We start from the raw sequence: 13081 nt of genomic DNA, 5'->3' as shown, positions 1-13081 counted from the left end.
TATTACAGATACCATTGTTTACAAATTTAGCCCCTTTTTTGGAGAGTGATGCTACAAACTACATCAGGGGTCGACAACCTTTCAGAAGTGGTGTGCCGAGTCTTCATTTATTCACTCTAATTTAAGGTTTTGCGTGCCAGTAATACATGTTAACATTTTTAGAAGGTCTCTTTCTATGTGTATAATATATAAGTAAACTATTGTTGTATATAAAGTAAATAAGGCTTTTAAAATGTTTAAGAAGCTTCATTTAAAATTAAATTAAAATGCAGAGCCCTCCGGACCCGTGGCCAGGACCCAGGCAGTGTGAGTGCCACTGAAAATCACTTGCGTGCTGCCTTTGGCACGCGTGCCATAGGTTGCCTTCCCCTGAACTACATCAAACTACTAAAGGAAGCAAACTCTGACTGCACTGCGGCTATAAGTCTGTTCGACACTCCCCTTCGCATCCCAGTCAAAAAAAGGTGTGAGACATGGTTTCACTGAAACTCTTCACAGTCTGCCTCCAAATGGTAATGAGGCAGATGAACTGGAAGGGTGGAATCAGCATCAACAGAGAGCAGTTAAACCACCTCAGATTTGCGGACAATATTGTGCTGATTGCCAAAAACACTACCAAACTACAGAAAATGCTGCGAGAACTCGACCCAAAAAGCAGCCAAGTTGGACTGAAACTTAACTGCTCCAAAACGAAATGTATGTGGTCTGAAACCTTGCCAAAAGCCCAAATAATAGTAAAGGGAGAACAAATAGAAGAAGTTGAGCAATACGCCTATTTGGGCCAAGAAATTAACATGTACCATGATCAGGAAGGTAAACTCTTGCAAAGAAAGAAAGCAGGTTCGTGCGCATTCAGTTCCGTCAAGGATGTCCTCCAATGAAAAATCAACAAAGCAACACGCGCCAACCTCTTCAACTCAACAGTACTGCCGGCAATGTTGTATGGCAGCGAAACCTGGGCATTGATGAAGATAGAGGAGCAACAACTGTCTGTCACAGAGAGTGTGATGGAAAGAAGAACTCTGGGGATTTAAATCCACGACCGAGTCCCCAAAGAAGTGATCAGACTACAGAGTGGAGTGCAGGATGTTGTTATTGAAACCAGGTACAATAAAATGCGATGGACCGGGCATATAGCTAGGCACACTGACAATTGATGGACTGCAACTGTTCCCAAGTGGTACTCACAGGAACTGAAATGACAACTTGGCTGACCTCCAAAGAGATGTGAAGATTTTATCATAAAAAGGCATGGCCACGCATAGAGACGGAAGGGCAGGGTAAGAGAAGAATGGAAGACATTTTGTAATTGACGGAATCTATATGAGGGCTGAAGGACCGATGGATCAAGGTGATCAAGGTGAATCATTTGCAAACCATGCTAGATATTCTTAAAAATGTTTCAGTGTGTCACAAAATAGTACAAATGAGTAATTTCAAACTAAGATCCACTGTTGCCAATAGAACTACTCATTGTGCATATGTTGAAGCACATGCCTAAGTCTTTCCTGTACTGAGGCCTATGTGTCTTTTAGAAGCTATTTATTGCAGTGTTTTACTGTTTGTGGCACAGGTCTGGTCACTTCAGTCATATGGTTTTGTTTCTCATCCCTGATTGGATGACTGGCATATTATAAATGGGGAAATAAAGAGCAGTGAATAATGGCTGACAAATAATGCACTTCCATTATGGATAATCATTTGTGCTGGAAGTCATGGAACTCTTGGAGTTCATGAGCGTTTTGGTGGATCCTGGGAAGTAACAAATAACCTGATTCCAATTAACGATGGCAAACTGAACTAGATGCTTTTATCCACAAAAGAATGACCAAGTCCAGCTTTTTAAAGCTTTATTATTTAATCTGCGCTGTCTGCCTTTTCTCCTGTACAGATCCCTGCGCCAACAATAAATCCTTTGTGTGCTCTGGGCAGGGTGTGTCATTAAAATTAACGATCAGTGTCAGAGATGTTCAGTGGTCCTGTGTGAAATTGGTGTCCGTCCTCATCTAAATACACACCACAATGTAACTCTAAATGGTTTCCTGGGTCAGTCAGCAGAGAGACCAAAGAAGATCTGTGAACTGGGACTTTAATATCTTTTTACCGTAGAGGTGGTCTCTCCGGTTTAGAATGAGGTACTCTGTGTGTGCTTACTATTGTCACTCACTGCTTGTGTTACACCACTTTTGTAGAAAATAAGCTACCTTCCTTGAGACAGAGCCCTGAAGGAAAAAGAGAGATTACACTATTTTTAACTTTTAAACCATAGGCTTTGACTGTTTGTAAAAGAATGTGATACAGACCATTTGTGTCCTTGAATTAGAGGGAGGATGTACCAGTATCATGTGGCTAGGAGATGAGTCAAATGCTCAGTATTTTTCATTATAAAAGACTATTTCATGATAAAAAGGTGCTCAACACTATTTGGTAATCAGACATGATAAAGATGAAGATGTCTGTTTCCGTTGCCCTCCTATTCTGTTGCCTGGCACATTGTTTGCCATTGCCAATTCCTAGAATGGCAACATTAGAAACTGATGCCATCATGGATAGTGACCTAGACTCTGCAGAGGTATCTAGCTCATCTAACCCACAAAGCTCCCTTTAATCCAGACGTTGTGCAGAAAAGAAGCTTGGACTCCTTGGCATGTCGACTCCAGCATATGCAGTCACTCTTTGGCCAGGAGATAACTGGCTGGCTGGATTCAGAAACTTTAGATCTCATGAAACAACCAAGATGTCGTGTCCCTGATGTGGCAGAATACAACTTTTTCCCCAGGAAAATCAAATGGCCAACTTATAACTTGACATACAGCTAAAAGGAGTCTGCTATATTTTGCATTTCCCCCCTTTTAGTTCTCTGTTTTTGTTGGGCAATATTTTCCACTGATTTCTATAGCGCTTCAAGAAAAAAAGGGTCTCTTGCTCCCCTGCTGCTGCTGGTATTGCTAAAAATCAACGCTATATAATTTGTGTGCATATATTTACTATATAGCTATAATAATCCAGAAATATTTAAAGGTCTTTGTAGATAATCACCTCAGCATGAGTTTTCAGTGCAATGCTGTGGCAAAACGGACTAATGTCATCCTGGGATATATAAAAAAGGAATATCAAGTAGAAGTAGGGAAGTGATCTTGCCTCTGTATACTACATTGGTAAGACCACCATTAGAATACTATATCCAGTTCTCCACACTTCAAGAGGAATGTGGAAATACTGGAGAGAGTTCAAAGGAGGGCCACAAAAATGATCCAGGGACTGGAAAACAAGCCATAAAATGTGAGGCTTAAGGAGCTCAATCTATCCAGCTTATTGAAGAGAAGTCTGAGAAATGACTTAATCACTGTGTATAGGTACATAACACATGGAAAGATATCTGAAGGTGGGAGGCTTTTCAGCCTTACAGAACAAGGCATAAGTGAGTGGGAATTGAAGTTCAACAAATTCAAAACTAGATCCAGAAGTCCTTTCTGGCGTTTCAGATCATGACATCTGTGCTTAAAATCTCTCAGGTTATCCTTTTCTTGCGCCTAGATCTTTCTTCTCTCTTTCTTCATAGTCATTCAGAGTGTCTAATGCTGCAAAATCAGGTTCAAAATGTTTTTTACTTATCTGTAATGGAAATTCACTCCTGTTTGTTCACTACATGCAAGAGTCCCTTTGAAGCCCGTTGGTCTCAGTTTACATTATGCATTAGTATTATTTATTGTATTATGGTAGTTCCAAAAGGTGCCAAGTGAGTTCAGGGTCCCATTGTACTAGGTGCTGTACATACATATATTAAAATACAGTATTGTTATTATTGACCGAGTCCAAGCACAAAAACGTGTAATAGGTTTTGGTTAAGGTGATGAAGTTGGGCAAACTTTAGAGATGGGGGAATCATTTTTAGATGGTAAATATTGCCAGATTAATTCAGTTTGGGCTTCTTTGGGTTGAAAATGTCAAAGTTGACTTTGTAGTGTTCGGATTGCTAATATTGTCTTTGATACGTAGGTATTGTATTTACAGAGTAAAACTGACTTTAATTTTAAAAAGGTCGGGGGAGCTGAAAGACCACCCCATTAAGATTGTCAAAGAATTGCATGTGATGCATATTATTTGGCCTACTCACAGAGTAAGGTTCTACTTACTTTGAGCAAGGATAGCAGAATTGGACCTTCTGTTACTGGAAAGCAGTGTGGACTAATTTATTGCATAGACACGACACTTTTTCCTCAAGACAGGAGGAGAGGGAAAGAGATGTATATAAGTGTCTAACTGGAACTGTTCACCACTTTTCATTCAGAAATTTTTTATTAATAGCTATTTTGCAGCAACAAAATTTTCACAGAAACTCTATTTTCCTTAAAATTGGGGGGGGGTGTTTGTTAACAAAACTGAAAAGGTTTTGGTTTTCATCATTGTGATGCTGTTTATTTTTTGCAAATCTTCCCTCTCCCTACTCCCTGAATGTTTTTCTCCAAAAAGCTCTATTTCTAACATTTATCTATGTCTGAAATTTTAATAGTCTTGTTGTTAAACTATATCACAGCTGATTTTAATTAGTCAGTACTTACTTCATCAGCCTCGAACACGTTTAATAAATAATTTTGCTATGAAACGAAACAAAGAGACAGCAAAGGTTTTATTGTACTTGTAAACATTCCTTGCAGTGTGACCTTTATTCAGGACATTGCATTTTACACTTTAGGACAAGCATCCGAAAAATTGCGAGGCTGTGCATCTCACTCATTTCAAATAGTCTGCCATGAGTAGACAGAAAGGTTTTCTAACCCATGCATGTGCTAATGAACAGAATTGTGAATTACACTCCTGATCTGACCCAGGAAGAGGTGGATTAAGCAATCCAGGAGGCATTCAAAGTCTGGACTGATGTGACTCCTCTTAACTTCTTCAGACTCTCCTTCGGCACTACTGACATCATGATCTCTTTTGGAACAAAAGGTGACTGCGGGAAGTAGCTATTAGTGTTTTAAAATTCTATGGGCTACATTCTGCTTTGATTTACACCCTGCACCACTCCAGAGTGGTTTGACCTGGTTACATGCCAGGTTAGAACTTGGCTTCTTGCATTAATCTCATCAGCTGTTTTATGGGGCATTTAACATTCTGTTTGCTTTACAGAGCATGGTGACTTTTCCCCTTTTGATGGACCTTTCAGTCAACTGGCTCATGCTTTCCCACCCGGAGAAAACTTTGGAGGAGATATCCACTTTGATGACGATGAAACCTGGACTAATGATACCAGAATGTTAATAACTATTCAATATTACTATTTATAATACAATAACAACCAGAGGCTCCAGTCAGAACTGGGACCTCATTGTGGTATACGCTGTGTAAATACAGTCCTTGTCTCAAGAGCTTCTGATCTAGTAACAACATCTTACATTTTATAGCATTTTCTGTTTTAAAGCACTTTACAAACTCTGTGGGCCAAATCTTGCAACTTTCAGTGACTTGGGCCCTGTGTTGTGATGTGCTAATGGCTGCCTTTAATGTATCATGTGCTCTCAAGGAGTCAGTGGGGATAGAGGTTGATTAACATTTTGTGAGTCTGGGCCCTTTAATGGAAGTATCGGGTGCCTGGGTGTTGACATACTGAGCAACAATCTGGGCACCCCATCTCAAAAAAGATATATTGGAATTGGAAAAAGTTCAGAAAAGGGCAACAAAAATTATTAGGGGTATGGAATGGCTTCCATATGAGGAGAGATTAATAAGACTGGGACTTTTCAGCTTGGAAAAGAGACGACTAAGGGGGGATATGATAGAGGTCTATGAAATCATGACTGGTAAAGAGAAAGTAAATAAGGAAGTTTTATTTACTCCTTCTCATAACACAAGAACTAGGGCTCACCAAATGAAGTTAATAGGCAGCAGGTTTAAAACAAACAAAAGGAAGTATTTCTTCACACAATGCATAGTTAACCTGTGGAACTCTTTGCCAGAGGATGTTGTGAAGACCAAGACTATAACAGGGTCCAAAAAAGAACTAGATAAATTCATGGAGGGTAGGTCCATCAATGACAATTATCCAGGATGGGCAGGGATGGTACCCCTAGCCTCTGTTTTCCAGATCCTGGGAATGAGCAACAGGGGATGGATCACTTGATTACCTGTACTGTTCATTCCCTCTGGGGCACTTGGCATTAGTCACTGTTGGAAGACTGGATACTGGGCTAGATGAAACTTTGATCTGACCCAGTATGGCCATTCTTATGTTCTTATGTTCTTTTGCGTCTGTTAATTCAGTGTTCTGATGTGCACTGCACTGGTGCTGCCTGGTCTCCTGGAGAAATGGCGTAAGAAAGAAAGAAAGAAAGAAAGAAAGAAAGAAAGAAAGAAAAAGAGCAGCATAAATACCCAATAAGGAGAAAGTGAGGAAGCTGCCAAGACCCTCTTTCAGGGAATCTTGGAGAGAGCCCATCTAGGAGCACAGAGGAGTGTGGAGGTCATTTATGTGCCAATTAAAGGGAAAGTTTTTGTTCATGGGTCCATTATGAAAAAGGGAGTGGTTCAGCATGGGTGTATGTGTGCTTTGATGGGAGGGTCTGGGACACACATCTAATTCAGTGAAAGCCAGTGACCCTGCCAGCCACTTTTGTAGTATAGAATGTAAACTGAATTGCTTTGGCTAATTCTGATTTGGCTTTGCTGTCTTGCAGCCTTTAACCTGTTTACAGTTGCTGCCCATGAGATTGGCCATGCTTTGGGACTAGACCACTCCAGCAATCCCGAAGCTCTAATGTACCCTCTTTACACCTACACTGGAACTAGGGACTTTGGTTTTCCTGAAGATGATATGGAAGGCATCCAAGCTCTTCATGGTATTGTGCGAAAGTTAACTAGCATTTCTGAGGAAGCTCATGTCGTTTTTGCAGTTTCTGTCATGTCTGCCTAACAACATTATTCCAAACTATTTCTCTTTGGCAATTCTTTCTCTATTTCTCTTTTAACCTCCTCAACTAATCCTGCTTATGAGCAGATGGTCTTTATCACAGAAGTGGAACAGAAGCACTGTGCCTGCTGGGCAAGAGGTAATGGCTGAGTGAACAATGTTTGCAGGTCTAGAAGAAAGAACTGTGAATGCCAAAGCCCCAGAGAGATGTGATCCAAACTTCTCAGCAGATGCCATTACAGAGATACATGGGGAGAAAGTAATCTTTAAGGACATGTAAGTAATGTGACAAAATTCATCCCTACCATTTGCATTTCATTTCACAGCTATCCGCTTAGTTACTTTTAAGGCCACAAAACAGGAGATGGTGAGCACATCCTACTGAGGAACCATGTGGGGAACAAAGCTTTCCAAACTTTATCCCCAGAGTACTGCTATTTATTATTTCACCTATGTACCTATGGGCTTTTTTGTGTTGAGTGTAAAAGAAGAGGGGAAGGAAGAATGAAGGAAAAGTAAATTTTTATTGATAATGTTATTTACATATAGCAGAATCCATTAACTGCACTAACACTATCGTGTCGGTGTGCATGGCGCTTTATAGCATTAGATTAAGTGGCCCTGTGCAAAATGCGTGAATCATTATCTATTTATTTATTTGTATAATGGTAGCACCTAGAGGCCTTAATCAGACTGACCTATTCAGAATCAGCATTAGTTGAAATTTGACCTGCATTTGTAAATCAGAACCTTTTACTTTTCATGAATTGTTCACCAAAAACTAGGTGCCAAATTTGGCCCCAACTGGAGAGCTACTGATACACTAGGGCTGTTGTTCATCAAGGAATTCTGAGTTTGAACTTTGTTTACTAGGAGAAGTCACATGAGGAAGGTCACATGACATTCTCTCAGTGTGGCCACCATTCCTGCTTCTGGTTCAGGATGAACCAGCAAACCCAGTGTGAACATGCAAGAACTCATTGAACCTTGGCTCACAATGACATTCAAGCCTGGGAAAACTAGGTTCATTCATACCCAAACTTTATAAGCTTCAGAGCCAACAAACCCATTCAGACAAGTGTATGAATAGTCACAAAATAGTCACAAAGCTCTCATGAACAGAACTTGGAAATGTTCTCACGGTGCTAGTTATTGTCATTCCATAGGACATTCCTTACTCTTAACGTATCCCTGGCGTCATCTTAGTAATTCCTAGTATCAAGATCTTTTGCGTTCTCTGCATATGTCTTCCATTATCTTTTCCCTCTTTAATCTGAAGATCATTTACATAAATAAATGAATATCAGTATAAGTATATATTTTTGCTTTTAAATTAGATTTTTCTGGCATCAAACCTCTCAGATGACAGGAGAAAATGCAATGGTTATTAATTCAGTTTGGCCAGATCTTCCAAACCAGATTGATGCAGCTCATGAACACCCGAGCAAGGATCTTGTGTTGATGTTTAGAGGTAAGTAACTTTTCCATTGCCTTCAGACTAGAACTCTACTTTATTTTAGTTCTTATATTGCATTCATGTAACCATCCAAAGTGTAAATGTGGCCATTCAAGCAGGGACTATCTCTTTGTTAAATATTTGTACAGTTCCTAGCACAGTGGTCCATGACTGAAGGTTAGGTGCTACATAAAAAACAACAAATAATAACCATATGAATGATTTGTCCAATGCTTGGGTATCTCCTTGGATGTGTATAGTCCTTCTTGACTTGGAAAATTAGCTATATCATTTGTATACAAATGATCAATAACTGATTTTCAAGATGTGAAGGATTGAGCTTTTGAAAAAGTAAATAAAGATTCAACATAATTCCTCACTATTATAGAAAAATATCAAATACTTATTTGTATGCCACCTGTGATAAAGATCATCTCTGCAGGCTGAAAACATTCACTCTACAGGCAGCATTAGGAGTTTTCTTAAGTCCTCATTTGGGCAATAATTTACCAGTAATTAAAATCCTAAATGGTAAGTTTATTACTTTCTTGTAGTTTTTTCATTGAAAACTTAATGCATCAGATGTTCTGTGAGAATTTCTATTTCTTTCTTCCTAAAATGTTTGTGTGAAGAGATTTTACAATGGAGTTGAAAGTTTTCTTTTAAAAATAGCAGCTGAACATACAAAATAACTGTGGTTGGCAAACAAAAACCAGGGCTCGAACCATTCTATTTTCTTTACGTAAATGCTTTAACAAAATATTGTTCTTGTTTCTCAAAATTCCTAAAAACAAACATTTACAGTCACCCTCACCTCAATGGCTACTTTTTTCCAGCTCTCTCTTTTTTTTTTTTTTTTGAAGGACAGCTTGTCGTCTTCAATCTGCACTGATGATAGCCTTAATTTTCAATGTTAGTGTGATTCAGGAGAATCTTTTGACGTTATCCTGAATTACTTGTGCATCTCACAGCTCCCACTGAAGTCAATGGCAGGTTTTGGCTCTGCAAGGAATGAAGGACAAGACAGCAGGAATGTGGTTTAATTAGGCCACAACTTTATTAAGTTACACACCTGGGAACTACCAGCAATAACTCATCCAGTGCAGGTTATCCTTCCTTCTGTCATCTGTACCACCTGGGGGAGGGCTGTCATCAGCCTCCTCCCCCTCTACATAATTAATCTGGTCCCACAACACTGCTGGCACCCCAACACGCTCATACAAGGGGAGTGGGGAGGGAAGAGGTTTGTCTCCTTGCTGTACCTGACATTATGAGGCCCAACCCCATTCCCCACCTTCTTTAGGAGATGCCTTTTCCCAATCCACTTTCAATTCTGGTTTATCAGGGAATCAGGCTTACTACTGAACAAGCACCTGCACTGGGCGCCTGCTAAGTTGCAACAAATGAATTTTACAACCTTACCCTACCCATCATGTCTGTTCCTGTGCTGCTGATAGGAAGGTGTGAAAACCCACATTGGCTAGGCCAGTCTGAAAGTGTGGGAAAAATTCCTTCCCAGCCCTGAAAAGGTGACTAGCAGAATACCCATAGCAAAGCCCAAAGCTCCAGTCCTAAGGGACATGAGTGGGATAGGAACATTTCTTCTCAGCACAGAATGGCACCCTGAGGCAGTGGGAAGGGCTTATAAACTCTCCTGTTGTGTGTGTGGGAGCCAATGGGATTTCTGTGCACCCTTCTGTCCAACCAATCAGGCACAGAGCCTCCTTACTCCACCCCTCAAACCCACAAGTAGTGCTGAGTGCCCACAAAGAGAGGAGGAAAAAAGGAGGGTGCAATCCTTAAAAGGGCCAAGGGTTTTCTTTCTCCTGCTGGTCCAGATAAAGCCTTCTCTGAGACTACAGGAGCAGAGGGTAGGGGTAGAGGAATTCTATTACCTTGAATAAACTGCTGTCCTAATTAAGATCACAATCCTGCAAACACTTATGCATGTACGCAGTGCCAGTGGCACTACCCACTGGCTTAAACTGAGACCAGTGCAAGCTCACCTCTTTTAATACAAAGAAGTTGCCAAAAGTAGACTAAGGACAAGATCCCACAGGATTGTGTCCTTAATCTATTTTTGGCAATTTCTTCATATTAAAATAGGTGAGTTTATATTTTTACAAAGACCACTTGAATCCTTGGTACCATCTGACTGCATCCCATCAAGAGGAGTTCATGGCCATAGTGCCTGAGTTTGGTTTGAGAAAGCACAGAATCATGTGCCACCCTGGCAGGCTTCTCTCAGTTGCTCAGATTCTGCAATAGTGTGTGTGATATAAAAACTTAGATGGGATAGAAAAGTGTAGGGGTTGCTCTTGCTGCTCACCTCTGCTTTTTTGAAAATTCCCCTATTGATTTGGTATCACTAAATGTATAGTTTTCAGAGTAACAGCCGTGTTAGTCTGTATTCGCAAAAAGAAAAGGAGTACTTGTGGCACCTTAGAGACTAACCAATTTATTTGAGCATAAGCTTTCGTGAGCTACAGCTCACTTCACCGGATGCATGTAGCTGTAGCTCACGAAAGCTTATGCTCAAATAAATTAGTTAGTCTCTAAGGTGCCACAAGTACTCCTTTTCTTTTTGTAAATGTATAGTGTTTTTCCTTCCATAAATACTTCATGCAGGAAAGAAATTTTGGGCTCGAAAAGGACATGTCATACTTTAGGGCTACCCCAAGAAACTTTATGAACTTGGATTTCCAAGAACTCTCCAGAAGGTAGATGCTGCATTTCATGATACAAAGGCTGGAAAGACCAAGATTTTTGCAGGAGACAAGTACTGGAGGTATAATATTAGTGGGACATAAAGAAGTTGGGTAACCTGCTTGTGTTGTCAATTCAATCCAAATATTTGGGTTCACCAAGGTTAGTGCTGGCTCTATATTTAATATCTCTATTTTAGAGTTTGGGAGGTGTAGAATCCATAGACTTGGAGATCAAAGTCCTCAATTTATCCACAGAACAGATACAGGACAGGCATTAGATGTGCAAGCTTTTCCCTTCCTTCCCACTAATATGTCTCCACCCTGAGCTGTCTCAGCTTAAAATAACTATTGAATCACCATAAATTGGATAATCTGTTTCAATTTGTTTTTTCCTGTTCATTTTTATTACAGCTGTGATGAACGTCATTCTATGGAAAATGGTTATCCAAAACTAATAGCGAAAGATTTCCCAGGAACTGAAAATAAAATTGATGCAGCATACTGAGAAAATGGTAAATTTTCATGCTAGTAAAAATGCTTTGCCATAATGGTTGGATGTGCCCATTGACTGACATACAGAAATTAGTGCATTAAAACATAACAAGATCTAATTATGTAAAAGAGGCCTGGTGCTACCAACATAGTGTTGAAATAGATTTTTGTATAATGTAAATATTAGAAGTCTTTAAAATAGAAATATAATGTGTTAGAAAGCTCAAAACCAATGTAGAAAATTAAGTTGTGTACTATTACTGCAACCTCTGGCTTTTCCTTGTCCTTTTTTTTTTTTTAAATACTATAAACCAAACCAATTCCTTCCCATTTCGAAGAAGGGTGATCTGAGGTTGTCTGGACTACAAAGTGGCTGTTTTCCAATATTGTGATAGCCAGAGTGATCACTGGATATTTTGTAGCTACATTGTTCAAAGTAGCAAAGTGATAATATTTCTACCTTCTTAAAGAATAAGTAACATGATGGCTGTGATGATTCTTAAACTGATTTTCTTTTCTTGTAGGTTCCATCTATTTCTTCCATGGATCAAAGCAATTTGAATATAGCATCTGCCATAAGTGTGTTCTTCGTACTTTGAGTGCAAACTGCATAGTGTGCTGTTAACCCACATCTCAGTCTGTGGGCACGACAAGTGAGGCAGTCGAACATGTCAGACTACTAGTCCTATGGGTTCTAGTTCTTAATGACATAGTCTACATGTATGTATGTCAGTCCCCGGAAAAATCATGGAGCAGGTCCTCAAGGAATCAATCCTGAAGCACCTACACGAGAGGAAAGTGATCAGGAACAGTCAGCATGGATTCACCAAGGGTAGGTCATGCCTAACTAATCTAGTCGCCTTCTATGATGAGATTACTGGTTCTGTGGATGAAGGGAAAGCAGTGGATGTATTGTTTCTTGACTTTAGCAAAGCTTTTGACACGGTCTCCCACAGTATTCTTGTCAGCAAGTTAAAGAAGTATGGGCTGGATGAATGCACTATAAGGTGGGTAGAAAGTTGGCTAGATTGTCGGGCTCAACGGGTAGTGATCAGTGGCTCCATGTCTAGTTGGCAGCCGGTGTCAAGTGGAGTGCCCCAGGGGTCGGTCCTGGGGCCGGTTTTGTTCAATATCTTCATAAATGATCTGGAGGATGGTGTGGATTGCACTCTCAGCAAATTTGCGGATGATACTAAACTGGGAGGAGTGGTAGATACGCTGGAGGGCAGGGATAGGATACAGAGGGACCTAGACAAATTGGAGGATTGGGCCAAAAGAAATCTGATGAGGTTCAATAAGGATAAGTGCAGGGTCCTGCACTTAGGACGGAAGAACCCAATGCACAGCTACAGACTAGGGACCGAATGGCTAGGCAGCAGTTCTGCGGAAAAGGACGTGGGGTGACAGTGGACGAGAAGCTGGATATGAGTCAGCAGTGTGCCCTTGTTGCCAAGAAGGCCAATGGCATTTTGGGATGTATAAGTAGGGGCATAGCGAGCAGATCGAGGGACGTGATCG

The 13081-nt window shown here is 40.3% G+C and overlaps 1 pseudogene; it reads left to right on the top strand.

The window, feature by feature from the left end:
- Positions 1 to 473: 473 nt before the first annotated feature.
- Positions 474 to 12188, top strand: LOC141981379 (collagenase 3-like; annotated as a pseudogene).
- Positions 12189 to 13081: the final 893 nt, after the last annotated feature.

Source organism: Natator depressus, chromosome 1 (genome assembly GCF_965152275.1).
Source record: "Natator depressus isolate rNatDep1 chromosome 1, rNatDep2.hap1, whole genome shotgun sequence".
In the NCBI taxonomy this organism is placed as follows: Eukaryota; Metazoa; Chordata; order Testudines; family Cheloniidae; genus Natator; species Natator depressus.
This window is presented reverse-complemented; position numbering and strand designations above follow the sequence as displayed.